The sequence below is a fragment of the Erithacus rubecula genome (assembly GCF_903797595.1).
Source record: "Erithacus rubecula genome assembly, chromosome: 11".
In the NCBI taxonomy this organism is placed as follows: domain Eukaryota; kingdom Metazoa; phylum Chordata; class Aves; order Passeriformes; family Muscicapidae; genus Erithacus; species Erithacus rubecula.
This window is the reverse complement of record NC_136663.1, coordinates 22734092-22749346: the sequence shown is the minus strand read 5'-3', so window position 1 is coordinate 22749346 and position 15255 is coordinate 22734092. Positions and strand designations below refer to the sequence as shown.

General features: G+C 42.8%; 2 protein-coding genes across 3 annotated transcripts in view; both read left to right on the top strand.

Moving 5' to 3' along the window:
* The window catches only part of ADIPOQ (adiponectin, C1Q and collagen domain containing), a 303274-nt gene extending 294742 nt beyond the window's left edge, over positions 1-8532 (top strand). Inside the window, exon 4 of the mRNA XM_079315425.1 lies at positions 8522-8532. The gene's annotated coding sequence lies outside the window, so the exon portion shown is untranslated. The remainder of the gene's footprint in view (positions 1-8521) is intronic.
* LOC306806561 (glypican-5-like) overlaps positions 1-15255 on the top strand; it is a 314600-nt gene that overhangs the window by 206912 nt on the left and 92433 nt on the right. The gene's annotated exons all lie outside the window — the stretch shown is intronic.

Genomic DNA, 15255 nt, shown 5'->3' with positions numbered 1-15255 from the left:
GGAATGGATGTTGAGCTTATCCATCTAGTAAATTAGAACATTATTAAGGAAATGATTACACGTGTTTCTATTTAGTTTTCATTCCATTCCCAGCTAGGATAATTGCATGTTCCTGAAAAACATCTTAAAACATTGTTTGAAAGGACAGGAATATTTTTTATTTGTATTGTTTTTTCCAAGGATTTAGTATTGCTAATGAGAGTGAGCTGGTCCAGAGTTCCACATAAGAAGCTTGTGTACAGCTCTTATATGAATATTTTAAAATACTTACTTGCAGGGAAAGCAAGGACTTCATTAGGTCCTGTGTCATATTATGTAGCTCTGCCTGTCTTAGATGCTGAATTCAAGGGTTCTTGTTCTGTCAGATTTGTTTAATATCCTGGTGATGTATAACACAGATATTATCATAGAGGTATTTAAGTTGAAAAGGACCTCAGAGATCACCTCATTCTTGATTGAGGGTTTTTTTGTTTGCTGTAGATTTTTGTTGTTCTGCAGTTTGTTGCAGTGTCATTTAAGTGTTCTGTTCAGGTCAGTGTCCTGGTGACATCTGCCACAATTCACATGTATTATATTTAGAAAAAAAGCTACATTTATGGTGTAATAATGTAGATATCATGGGATCTTACCTAACAAAATGCAGTTGAGGCCATGGAACTGCATATATAGTCCTAGCTGTGCTTAGTCTGCATGGAGGTCACATGCCAGCATTTTGTTAAATTTAACATTACTGTTACTGTGCTTCCAAAAATGTGAGATAACATTTGTGCTGCAAATTGTGATTTCTATTAGTGACAGCATATGATTTCCCATTTAGCTCCCATCCCAAATGTGCCACTGCTGTACCTCTCCCAGCACAGTAGGAAGGGGATGTCAGCACTTCCCTCCAGCCTCCTTCCCTGAGCAACTCAGAATTCAACTGGAAAACCTCATCCAAAGCAGAAGCTAAATGGACCAGGTGTTAACAGAATTTGAGGGGTTTACTTCTCATCAGCTGTTCCATTTAAGCAGAGCAGCTTTTTGAGTGAAATACAATTTTCATTTCTGCAGATAGTGATGGAAACAAGCAGTGCTTCTTGTAAGCCTTGGTGATGATGGGCTCAATTCTGAGAGAGCAAAAGGCAGTGTTTCATGGTTTTCTCTTATTTCCTGACCCCATCTTCTCCCTCTGCCTGTTCTTGCCTGCTCTCAGTCCATGAGAGCTGCCTTCTGCATAGCTGGGGTGGGGCTGTGCCTCCCAAAATGCTGTGCAGGGCAGAGGAGGGCACAGGGCTGTCAGCTGCATGGGAAGAGCAGGTTCACAAAGGACTGCTGCTCCTGGCCCTGCTCAGGACTTGGGAAGATGGATGGGATTCATCCCCAAGGGAGGCAGTTCTGCACTCCCAGGGCTCAGCACCCAAAGCCCAGAGGCATCACCTTGTCTTGAAAGATCTTTGGGAAATTTTGCTGTGGTAATTTTGAGTCCTTGCTCATTCTGCACAAACAATTCAAGTGGTAGGTGTTCCCCAGTGCTTTGCTGCCACAGCAAGTTTGTCTATAGCAGCATTTTGTACACTCTCTAGGGCAGGAAAGCTCATTTCCTTTATTTCTTGCAGCTTTGTGCATATTTATGGATAGATGGTTAATGATTCATAAAGATGAGCCACTTCACTTCTTTTGAAAATGTTATTACCTCTTTTGATAATGAAAATAACCAAATAAACTATATTTCATGTTGAAAGAAAGATAATTCCTTCTGCTGCTGTCCCTTTATCTCAGGTGTGCTCTGTAATTGCAACTGGGAAGAATTTGCCTTAGGAAGATTTCCCATAAATCTAATTAAAACAGGCTTGTATCATTTTTGAAGCAGTAATTCAACAGTGCAGATAGTATAAGCACCATATGCCAGATAGTATGAATCCTTTGGAAGTTTAAGATGGAAAAGAAAGCTGAGCAGCAGAAATGAAACCCCTTAATGTCTCTTGCAAAAGGCACCATCCTCCAGCATAGTGCAGTAAGTGGACAGTTTGCAGGGTAATTGCAGATCAGTGTGGGAAGCTCTGAGATGCAGAAATGCTCCTCTCAGCACCATTGATCCAACCTAACAGTGCTGGTTCTCAGCACAATTAAGTCATAAACTGGAATGTGCTCTGCATGTTTGAACCTGCCTCCAGCTCTCCCCTGGCTGGTGGCACACAGGTGCAGAGCAGCTGAGTACTGGAAAATTCCTGACCACTTATCCCATTACCTCTGCTGTTCCCTGCAGCCCTGAGCAAGGAGGTATTTTCCTCTAAGAAAGCTTTCAGTCTTGTTTTAATACCATATTTTGCACTTAGTATTGAAGTCTGACAAGTGAGTGCTGATTTAGAATTCCTTTCCACTTCCTGCCACAGCTTACTCCATAAATCAGATGGATGGGACCTCAAATGGGATGAGGAGAAACAGGACTCAGGAGTGACATAATGATGGGCAATGGGGGAATCAGCATCACTGAATCCAGTGCTCATTTTTAATGTTTAGTTACATTCTAATGGAGTCTAGTGGAAATAAAAAATCAGATTAATATTCAGTCAGCAGCTATGAAAGATGTCTCTTTAACTGTGTCATAGTTAAAATTTTACTGGCAAAATACGATCAGTGTAAAACTTAGTGACTACTAAAGTTTTCCAGCAGTTTAAGTAATGACAGACCATAATCAGGAGGATGCTGAATGATCCGAAATGAAGAGTGTGCTGGTTCTGCTTAAGAAATAATTTAGTAGCTCAGAGGTTTAGGATTAGCTTCAAAAAGTAGTCAATGGTTTCAGGCCTAAATTTCACACTCCCCAATAGAGCAGTTCTCTGGAAAATACAGAATGAAAGGAAATAGTATGGCACTGCATGTAGAGATTGTCCTGATGAACAAAACAGGAAATCCAGCAAAATGTTGAATGAGTATCTTTGCTGGGAAATAGGTTGGCATTAAGAGCTCTGCAAGAATTACCATCCTTTATTAAATGATTCCCTCAAGGGATTTGTTTGTGCAGGAGTGCTCAAAAATACCTTTTTATCATATGGGGAAGCCAGCATGTTGGTAAATGTGTAGGGGCAGATCCTCTCAGGGCAGCAATATAGCCAAACTCACATCAAGGAAGGAGGAATTGCAGTGAGTCTCACTTCCAGATTCATCCAGGGACTTCAGAAGGAATGAAGCCCCACAGTGAGTCAATTGAAGAATTAACTACATTGATGGTGTTTTGTGCTTTACCTGCCTCACTGAGAGACACCACAACCACTTTTCCCAGGAAGAGCTGGCACTAATTACACTCCTGAAGTAACAGCATCTTAGTATTAAAATTTCTGTGTATTGGCTGAGATGCAAGGAGGAAATCAGCCACATGTATGCAGAGGGTTAAAATTGTAAAAATATGCACAGAAGAAGCAGGGGTGAGAAATTCAACATCTTTGCATAACAGCCTTGAATGAAGTGAATATCCCTCCAGCTCTGGAATCTAGTGCTTTGGTTTTCTTGAATCAGGGCATTCCTGAAGATAACATAGCATAGCTACTGTTCTGTGTAGGCAAAAACATCAGTATCAGCTTCTAAATTTAAATTCTCCTTTGATTGAATAGATTAATTAATAATAAGGAAAGAGGAAAGCAACAAGAAAATGAAAGAAACCCCGTGTAGTAGCATACCAAAAATACTAAAATCTTCTCAACTGGTTGAAGACTGTGCATGGTAATTGGTAAAATTATGTACAGTATGATAATTGTGTGCTTTCTTGTCCACCCTCTCTCTCTTCCATTCATCAAATTGCCTGTTCAGGCTTCAAATAAATAATTGAAATAGAAAAGCTGAGGCAGATCCTTAAAAACTGAATGAGCCTTTCAGATTCACAAAAGCTTGAAGTGCTGGAGTTTTTTTTCTGTGAAAGGGCTAAACATTAAGATCATGAACAAATCATTTTGTCCAACCAGTGTGAGCTTCAAACATGCAGCTGCATGGTCCAGGGAAGTGACATATCTTCAAAGAATAGAGCAGCCTGAGTGATGAAAATCAGCCTGCACACATTTACATGAGTGCTTACACTATCAGTCAGGCATTTCCTCTACAGCCCTGGTTTTATTTCATGGGAGCTATCAGGATTACAAATGGACACTTTGCCTTGCATTTCCTCCCAGCTCCCAGTGTGTGCTGTGAGCAGCACTCAGCACATCCCTGCTCTGCTGTGTGCCCTTGGGTGGGAGCTCTGCAGGGTCAGCAGGACCAGAGCTGGAGTTGTCATATTTGAAGCCTGTTAGTGTTAATTTTAATAAACACAGAAGCCTGGGAGTTTTGGACTTTCTGTGCTTTCTGACACCGACCCCCAAGGGAACACTGCTTTTGACTTGAGACCTTGGAGAAAGCTTCCAAATCTAAGTAATAGAGTCAAGATCACAAATGTGTGATTAGAATAAAAGTGTGTAATTGCACATGGTGAAAGGTTTAGAATTTGAGGTTTTTAAAATATAGTAATAAGTATGGAAGAAGATGGAAGTTTTTGAGCATTGTCCCTTTCTTCCTTCTTCCTTCTCCTTCCTTCTTCTTCATGATTTCAGGCATTAGTTTCTGGTTGGTCAGTTAATGCTGCACTGATTTTGGTTATTGGGTCAAAAGTACAAATAAAATAGGTGTTAGCTCTTTATTGGACTGTTTAACTTTAAAAGACCTTGTAACTAGCTGGATTCGCCTCAATTTTGCTCACTTTTAGCTGGTAGCTAGAGGTGCTGCAAGAACTCTCTGTACTATAGATAAGATTTAATAAACAACCAAGTCCAAACAAGAAATCCATCTCTTTCATGTTTTAATCATGACTCTGAGTAAAGGCAAAAGAAAATTAAGACATGCCACTAATTAAGTGGTGTAACAAACCCCTTCCATGTCAGGAGCTCTGTGTGTGGGACATGGGGAGACACAAGCTGGTGGCACATCCAGCTGGTTCCTGCATCACAGCCCTCATGGAGCTCTGCTGATGCCTTTCTGAGCTCCCTTAAAACAGAGACAAAATTAACAATTTTAATTTACAATTAACAGACAAAAGTAAAGGAAATAAAAAACAGTTGTATTTCAGGTACATTTCACGCAGACAAAGCCTTCCCAGGGGCTACACCCAGCATGGACAATGGGTCACAGGTTTTTACACTTTTATAAGTTTGGTCCATTTGCATATTGGGGGTTAATCTTCCAATTACAGATTCAGGTAATGAAGTCACCCCAGGTTTGCTTCCCCCAACTCACTTTTGTTTCCATCTCTCAGGGCCTGAGACAGTGAGGTGTCCTTGATTCCCAGCCTGGAGAGGAATTGCTGTGTCTGACCAAAATGGGAAAGCAGCAGCTCACACTGTGTATAGAGTTCAGAGTTATACACTAAAGAATTGCAGGATTACAAATACATGAAAAATAGAAAAGCTAATGCTAAGGCATCAGTGCACTGCTGTGCCAAACTGCTGTGCCCACTGGGAGCTGTGGCCAGGGGAGACTCAGGAATGCAGCAGAGGGACAGGCACAGGTGCTCGTGTTCCCCTGGAGCTTTCCAAGAGATCATTGTTAAAAACCTTTTGGAGGATTGGGGCTCCAACCTGCAGTTCCCTCATGGCTCCCTGCTCTACCCATGTCCAGTCCATCCTGGTGCTCAGAGTGCCAGGGCGGGCAGGAATCCCTGAGACAGACAATGCTGGGAGAGCAGTGGGTCAGTGAGGAGGAGGCAGCTGGCCCTTCCAGTGCTGCTGTCCCCCATTCCTTGCAGAGCCCCTGAGGCTGGCACCCCTCCTGCTCTGCCCATGTCCCACACTCACCACCAGCTGCAGTTCAGCTCCTCAGGCAGGGAATCAGCCAGTTCCTCTACCTGTTGTCCCAGGATGATGAGCACACAGAGCAGTGTCAGGTTTGTGCCCCCACCAGGAGCAGGATGCTGTGCTGGATGAACTCCTCTCCCAACCTGTAGGGCCATTTTTATGGCATACTGATCATTTTGATCCTGAGCCAGCTCTCCAGCAGTTCACTCTGGCTCTGAGGACTTGTAGTACATTATCATACACTTTGAAATTCATGCAGGAAAGGTGTGATACTGCAAGTACAAATAAGGAGGTGATAATTCTCTTTTGGAAGGTCATGATATGTAGGGCTGTGCTTTGGATTGGGGAAGTCTTTAGCTTGAGCAGTTGTTTGGTGTGTTTATTATTTTATGAAGAGCAGATGTTGTTTATCTCCTTTTTGTGCTTGACGCCTCCAAGATTCAATTTTTAAATTTTCTACTTGGGACAAAATCCTAGCCCTGCAAAAGTGGCCTTGCACTGCCAGACAGTGATGTGGGGTTTGTCAAGGGGGATTTTGTTTTTAGTTCCTCATTTTCCTGATCCAGCCCTTCCTTCTGCAGGGGTATGGAGGGCAGAGGGGTCCTGGTGAACCTTGGTGTGAATGGGAATAGAGTACAAAGTCTGGACTGTGGCACTCAGGGTGGACATGGCCAAGGTTAGCTGGTGTCATCCTAGGCTTGTGGAAGGAAGGGAGAAGAGAGGAAACCTTGGGACGTGAGGGTGAGGTCCAGTGAAACTCTCTGTGTTGTCTGAATGGAAAAAATCCTCTTCTCTCTGCCACGGGCACTGGTGACTTACAGAAATTGCAGGGTCAGCTGCTGTCAGATGGCTGAAGGGACAGGAGGCAGTGGTGACCTGCAGCCCCTGCCTGCTGCTCCACTGGGGCAAGCATAAACCACATGCAAAGATTAATGCTGCAATAAGAAAGCAAATGCTTCTGTAGGTAATTCACACAAGCCATAATGTGTCTTTTACTTTGTGTTAGTGTCCCCTGAGAGCATTTCCTCCTTAACATCAGCTTTTTTATTTTCTGATTAATTCTCTTACCTGTCCATGCTATATGGTATAGGCATATTTTTGGACAAGTATTCACAGTACGTTTCAGAATTGCTTAAGAGCTTAACTAAATCCTCCAAGTTCTGTGCACAGCCAGTGATTCAATAATCTGCTTAATTGCATAAATAAATAAAGCAGAAGTTTGGTTTAAAGATGAAGAATGTAAACGATAGGAAATAGTAGATATGTCTGCCTGTCTCTTTCTTTTCAGTGGGTTCTTGCTTCCCCCTCAGCTGTCTGTGATGATGAAATTTGCTCTGGTATGGCTCAAATTCCAAGTTGATGTCATCCATTTTAATCATTAGGCCTTGTCCAGTGCCCTGCCTAGTGAGATCACGTTAAAGCACATTTGTGAGAGTGAGAGTGGGAATTATTACCACATTTTATTGGTCAGGTCTGCATTTCTCAGTTGCTTCCAAGACTATGATGTCCACAACTGCAGCAGTGAGGACATGATCTGAGGATTCTTCTGTCTTCACTCATCTAAACTTGCCCTATTATTATTAGGGAATTTGGCATTTGGTAAAGAAAGATATCCTGCTTCAGGGTAGGAAGCTTTCTTGAGGATAAAAGCTTCAATTTTAACAGAAACACTGACAGCAGAGAGTTGTGGACACAAGCCTAATGGCAGAGACACATCTGTAATGCTCCTTCCACCTAATGACACTCCAGCTTTGAGGAACAGTTTGCTGTGGTGTTAGCCTGACATTCCTGGCTGATTAAAGCTTAGGAAAACCAGTTTTTAGCCATAATGGGAATGTGCTGCCCAAATGTCAGCAAGAGCCCCAGCAGGAACCTAGAAGGATTCCAGTAGATGTAGACAGCAAGTTGTGCTCCTTTATGTTTTTATGGAGACATCATTTTGCATACAGAATGATCCTCTTCACGTGCATTTCACTGGCTGTCATATTAATTTATTCTGGAGAAGCTGGAACTAACAAGGAAACCATGTCTGAATGTGTTGCTAGAAGACATCAGTTGCCTTTGATGGAAAAAACTGAGTTAAACATAGTGTGCTAAACTGTGAGAAACAAATGTGACGTCTCCAGAGGAGTGAATGGTTTCCATTAAGATTGCTAAATCTGTCTTTCTCAGAATACCCAATATAACCTCATACACTCTTGATTTTAACTGGCTTTATTACACTGCACCTCAACTACATAAATATAAAGCTAAAATATCTAAAATATTTAACAGATGTGGAACAGTAGAGGGAGACCTCTATGGCATAGAGTATGGGATTGGTCCAAATTAAATAGTGATCATGGACCATTAAATATTAAGCCCTGTTCTAGAGGTAGATCATTATTCTTCACCTTCCATTGGCAGTTCTGGCACTTAAATGAGAAATGAAAAAACTTTTGACTAATATGATCTGTGAAAATGAGTAGCCTGAGAGTGGTTGGTTCTGATCTTGCAGGCTGCACTAGCTTCCCAAGAGTTACACAAGATTAAATCATGCTCCCAATATCAGGAACACCACAATTTAGAAGTCATTGTATAAAGGGAGTTGTAGTACAAAAAAAAAAGTTTAAAAAGGCAGCAACTCCAGATCAGCACCCCGAGTACTTCCAGTCTTTCATAGCTGAATAAAGGGACTTAGAGTAGATGTGAGAAGCAAACTGCAGTGATGGAGCCTTTGCAGGCAGAGAGAGGAGGCAGAATAAAGTGTGTGAGATCAGGTAAAGGGGGAAGAAATAACCCCAGAGTGGTGGGAGAGGGGAATGGAGACATTTGCTTGTGGGAGCCCAGCAGGGATGGGATGAATGTGTGAGGAGAAGCCCTGGGGTATGTATTACTCATCACAAGGGTGTGGGAGAAATGTAACAGGGAGAAGGAAGACTTCATTAAAATTACAGCAAAATGTAGCTGCTTCAGTCAGTTTCTCCTTCTACAGGTGAGCAGTGGCTTGGTCTGCTCTACACTGGCTGTTGATTTTAGGTGTTAGATTATGTGGAGATAATATAGGCACGATTTGTTATTAATATAAAATCAGCATTTGTGAAAGTTTTCTGCTCTAATGGTAGTTCTGCCCATATTGTGATATAAATTCCCATTTTTGATAAAATACTAAGAAGAATCAGGTGGTATAATCAACTATTTCTGCATGTTTCCCTGTATCAAGACAATTTAGAGACATCTTAAAAATGAAACTTCTGAAAGAGACCACTAATGTAAAACATTTACTGTAGATCCAAAGAAAGGATATAGAAAACATATGGATGTAGCCCATAGTAACAGTTTATTTGGAAGTAATAAAAACTGCCCTTTTTCTAGAAAGCATTGGAGTAGAGGATCTGTTGAAAGAAAACTCCTGGGCTTCTGGCTCAGGAACAAAAGAGAGATAAACAAAACAAAATAGTAAAAAACAAAACAAAATAGTAAAACACCACCTTATGATGTTTTATCAACCGTCATCATAACTATTTTCATTCTTGTGTTAATATTCATCCTTTCATTTCCCATTCTTAAACATTTAAGTATCAGTGGCTGTAATATGCAATGGAAGACAAAACATGTCTTCATTAGGAAACAAGGAATAGCTGATCAGCAGAGCACACACCGTGCTGAGCACCCTCACAAACAGATCTGTGAGGCACAACAGATTGCAGCAATTAAAAAGTCTCTCAGGCCCTTCAAAACACAGATACCTCAGCTGTGTGCTTCACATTAATCCAGCCTCCTTGAAGACAAGGTTTGACAAGAAGGTTCTTCATTATGGTTCCATATTGCCATCTCTTTTAACAAAAAACAGCTGAAATGAGTAAGAACGAGGACACCATGCATTTAAATAATCACGACAAAACTTGCAGCATGTGTTGTTCTGGTATAACTGGAATAACTCCACATTACCTGGAGTGTAATGTGTCAAATGAAAGGGGGTAAGAGGAAACATGATTTATAAAAATGGGCACAATTAAGCACCATTTTCCTTATTAAAATTACACTTACTTGTCTGTTGTACACATACATTGCAATGGAGAGGTGTGAGATCAGATTTGAAAGAGAAACCCAGCATAGAAAAGAAAACAGAAAAAAACCACCTACTTTCTGTACAGCAATAAAAGAACAAAAAGCAGGGGGATATCCTTTTAATTATATGCTAGTAATAAATCCAAAAAAGTAGGCAGTCCCTGCGGAGGTTGCAAACACAGGAGGCCAGGTAAAGCTCTGGGGAGGGTAATGGAGAGCTTTATGGTGGAGATGGATCTTAACACAATTCCCAGAGTGGCTTTTTGCCCACTTTGCTCCATGAAAAGGCTTGTAGCACCATTCTCTTTGTGTGCTGTGACTGCTGGTGGCTGTGGCTCTGTGTTGAGCCCTGTGACAACACAGCCAGGGCTGGGGACAGATGAGGGGGAATTTCTGAGGATGACCTTGACTGAAATCAGAGAGCAGGCTTTGATTTGGTAGTCAGGCACTGAGGACATGAGAGTGATGGGAATGAGCAGCCCTGGCTGCCCCATAACTTCCCCAGGCAGGCAAAGAGAGGAGGGAGCATCAGTGCTGCTGAGCCTTCCCAGCTGCAGCACATTTCCCTGAGTTATAATCACAGCTATCACTGCCAGCCCTACCTGCCTGACAGCAAGAACCACAGCCACAGCTTTGAACTTAAACTAGAGATGGATTCCTTCCTTTTCATGTCTAATTTGGATCAGATGACCAAATACACAGCGGGGTACTTTCCATACTTCATGTTACGTTTCAGCAGCTAAATATAGCTGTGTTACCTCAGAAAAGCTTGAAAGACCCAGACCAAACAACTCCCCCAGATACAGTAGTGGTGCTGGGGTTCTCTGGGGACTGCTCCTCCTTCCCAGTTGGGTTGGAGCCAGCACTGGTTTGTGTGGCTGCTGCCAGAGCAGGCAGGGCTCAGCACAGCCGTGTCTGAGCTCCAGGGAGGGAGGGGAAGCCACAGCACTAGAAGGGTAAATTCTACATAGTCCCTTTATGCCCTCTGCCTTGTATTTTGGGATTCATGGTTAGGAAGATGCCCAAGGCAGAATCAAGGCTCAGTAATGTGATTGCTGAGGCATCAGGTGAGAAGACAAGGGCACAGGATTCTGCCTTCGTTCGCTTGGATCATCCTTTTTGTCATCACAGACAATCCTTCCTCCCAGAGCTGCATGTGAGCACACCAGGGGCTGCAGTGAGCTGGTGCAGGTGACAAAGCCACAGCTCCTTCACTGCAGTGTGAGTGCCTTGCCAGGAAGGAAAATCAGCAGGCTCAGTGTTTGCTGTCACTTCCAAAACCTGGGACCTCTCACCCTTAGCTTTTGTTTGGGAGCAGCAGCTGATCCAGGGGTGCTTCCTGGTGCTTCTGCCATCTCAGTGCAGTGGGAGCAGAGCAGGACATTGGTACAGAAGCAGCACTTGGTAGGATCATACCTCAGCTGTCAGCCAGAGGCAGCAGGCAGCCAGAGCTGGAGGGCAGGTACCCCACATGGGTGCTTCAGCAGCAGAATATCAGCTTTCCTAGTGCCATTTTACCTTGAATAATATACCTGTCCATGAAAATGGGTGAGCTTTTCCAGCCCACATTTCTCCTCTGCATTGCTGACAAGCTCATCTAGGAACTCCCAGACCATGGGGAAACTTGCTGGTGGTCAGTGGTGAGATCTGTGGGGTTGATTCCTCCTTGTGTCCACTGAGAACCCCTGCAGAAAGGAAGATTCTGAGTGGTACAGAAGCTGTGAGGAGCACAATTAAAAGGCAAGGCAGCTCTCCAGAGGTCTGAGGCAGGGAGGAGACACAGGTGGGAGGATTGAAGGGTCCTCTCAGCCTGCACTGTCCACCAGGAACTGGTCTTCAGGAGAAGAACATCCACATGTAAAACCTAATGATACATTATCCTGCTTTAAAGGACGGGTGTCTGCCAATAAAGGCAGGAGCTTCTCTTTGAAATGGAGAATGTAAACCCTCTCCCCCAAATTATTATCATTTGGAAATTAAGGGGCTCTCAGGCAAAGATAGGGGAATTGGAATAACAGTTCTTTACTAGGAAAATTAAAATAGAAATGCAGTATTACAAAGAACAATCCCAGCCCTGCCAGAGTCAGAATCCAAGCTGACACCCGTCAGTCAGTCAGGGTGGTGGCAGCAGCCCCATTCAGTGGTGGCTGCATCCTCCTGCAGTGGCAGATGTGGTTCAGCTGGAGCAGTGCTCCTGGAGAAGGTGCAGTTTCCTCTGAAGGTCCAGGGATGATGTGGAAAGGTCTGGCTTTCCTCTGGAATCCAGTGGAAAGAAGGTGCCTTGGTGTCCAAAATCTCAGTTTTAATCTGGGTAGGAAAGGCTTGGCTGCTCCCCTGGCTGGAGCATCTCCCATGGGATGATGTAATTTTATCAGTCATGCACTGGGACTCAATGGCCATGAACAGGAGATATCTCCTGGAGGGAGGATGGGCTGTGGAAAGATAAAGATGATTGCCCCAGCTGGTTTAAAGATGGGGCATTAGCAGATAATATGTGCCAGGAGATATGGGGCACTGCCACACCCAGCTCAACAAATGGTGATGGAGAATACACATTGCTGGCCACAGCCTGTATTGCAACCCAAGACATGCATTCTAACAGAAGTGACCCAGAGCCCTCCAGCGCAGCTGAATGATGACTGCATTTAGGCAGGAAAGAGAATGCTGTTCCAGGAGAAGGCAAAAATGAGAGGAGTGAGTCACAAGTAAGCAGTGAGGAGGAACTGGCAAGAAAGGTGAAATACAAATGAAATGGAGAGCATCTTGTAAGAAAGGGAAAACAAGATCAATAGAATGTTTTGTTTTGCACTGACTGGCTTAAACTGGTAGTTCTCGGGTTAATTGCCTCAGTTTTCACCTGTTCCAAACTAGTTTTAACAACAATAGAAGCCAGCTCCAGTCCAGAATTCTTGCTTGTCTTTAGCAGAGTTGTTATCTTTTCTTTGGTCTTTTTGAACACTGCTTGAAATTTAGGTGAGATCTATAGAGATGTACAAGAGCAGAATCTAATTTAGACCCATCAATGGAGAAAATAGGATGATTGTTTCAATTAAATAAAGAATTAAATTTTTGGTGAAATAAATGGAATGGAGAAATTCATAAGTGTCAGAAGATGTGTCAGTGAAAATTATTCTATTTGGTTAAGTGGGAGTTTAGTCACTTATCAAGAAAACATTCTGACTTAAGTACAAAATATAAGTGTCAAACATGAGGGCAAATGGTGGTTGCTTGGATGTGCTGAAATGGCTGAAATGAGTCCTGCAGTAAAGTGCTGGTAGCACAAGTCTGCAGCCCTGCTCTGAACATTCCTGTTCTCTCCCAGGAAATATCAGTTCCTTTATATAGTGTGAATGAGAGATAAAGGCAGACTTTCAAAGCCACTTTACATCTCTGGTAAATGTGGGCCAGTTCCCAGCTCTGAATTATAGGATATCCAGCATAGGAGAATGCAGTTATCAATTTCCCCAGTGCACCACGAGAGAGCTTTTGATCTTTGTGATCAGATTATCTTGTTAGTGGCTCTCAAAAGGCAGTAGGAGCAGATGATATTCCACAAAGACCAATGCTCTGACCTTTTTCCACTTACTGTGCCTGTTCTGAGCCTGAGCAGAATTCAAACCTGTGAGGGGAAAAGCAAAGCTGCATCAGACAAAGAGCTCTTCCTGCTCTCCAGAAATGTCACTGCTGCTCTGCTCAGGGCACTGGGCTGTTTGCCCTCATGTTGTGTTTTAACCTGGTTTCATAAACAAACACAGCTTATGTAATGTGCTCTGCTGCAGCCCTGCCTCTCAGCCTTGCCAATCCTGCTGCATCTTTCCTACAGTTTTAAGCAAACTTAGATCCTGAGCTCTGTGAGGAGAGAGATTTGCTGGTACAAACCCAGTATTGTGAACTCAATCTTAGTGACAGCACAGAACCTCCATGGAAGCCATCCATGAAAAGCTGTAGGAAAAAACATAAGAAAAAAGCTCCAGTGGCAGCTGCTGCTTGCAGAAGTATATTTTCCTCCCTCTTCTTCCCTTTTTAAATAAAAATGATTTAGCAAAAGCATTCAGTCATGTCCTCAGATGTTACCATGAAGCCATGGGAGTACAACATCTGGAGAGTCTTTTCTTCTGTCAGACTTATGCAACATGAAATGCATTTGTCTGTTCTGTTACAACACCATGCTTTCCCAAACAGAAAAAATCTGGGTTGGCCCTTCATGTGGAATAAACTGGAGCAGCTCCACAGAATTCAGTTTGCTGATTCATAGCAGCATAGGCTCCAATCCTTTATTTTCTCTTTCTTTTCCTGTACATGTGACACTTTCTAAATAACACAACATATTTATGATATTCAAGATTTCAGAGAAGCCTGGTGGCCCTGAGACAGTGGGATTATTTTTATATGTGGCTTTGGGTTGCAATGTCATTAAACCTTGTTAGCTTATGTAATGAATATTTGGTGATTTAGCTCCCAGCAGTGATACATGATGACAAACATCATTACTCATCTTCTTCCCATAGTGTCCATATTCCTTGTTGTATTTCAGTGCTTTGTTGCTGTGATTCAGTGTGGAGGAGCCTGAGCAGATCCCTGCTTCTGTCATGTTTTAACACAAAACATCAGATCCAAAGCCTGGGTCTGTCAAGCACTACCAAGACATGAGAGACTTTGATTGTTCACAAATTTTTCCAATGAAATGTCAAACTTTTCATACTATGAAAAAGATGTTCCCCAACACAGAGCTTGAAAACAGATAATTATCCAAGAACATGAAACAGAATTAACATGCACTGGAGCATGTCATGAACATTTCTCTCAGCAAATAACAAAGGCAATTGTTGTCAGAGTACAAAGCAAGGAGAAAGGTTGGCTCTGTTCCTTAGACAATTGGGATTGGCCACTGTTTACTCACTTAGCCCATAAAAACCTGCAGCCTGGCAGAAGGGTGCCATTCCAGGGCTGATGGAGTGTGACCAGCCTGCTGATTGTGGGCACTTCTCATCTCACACCTCCCAAGCCTGATCAGACACAAGGGCCTTGGCTATTATTAGACATCTAAACCCTGATGAGTCACAGCTCATTTGGAAACCAGGTTAAGCCCCAGTAATAATTAATCCATTTTTTGAACCACATTTTGACTTCAGGCACAATTAAGAGGCTTCATTCTTAGCCTAGAAGACAGAATGGACATAATTTGCTAGGTGGACACAATTTTCCCACATAGAGAAGCAAGGAGAAAAACCCACTCCTAATTGCTAATGGGGGTAGTTCTGGTTTGTGATTTTACAAATCAATTTTCTAATATTAGAAAGCAGTGGAGTGTAGAGATACAGGATACAAGTGTGAAAGAGACCTCCTGAAATACCACACTGACATCACAGGCAGCTCCTCTCATGGATTTATTTAACCAGGTCTTGCAAAT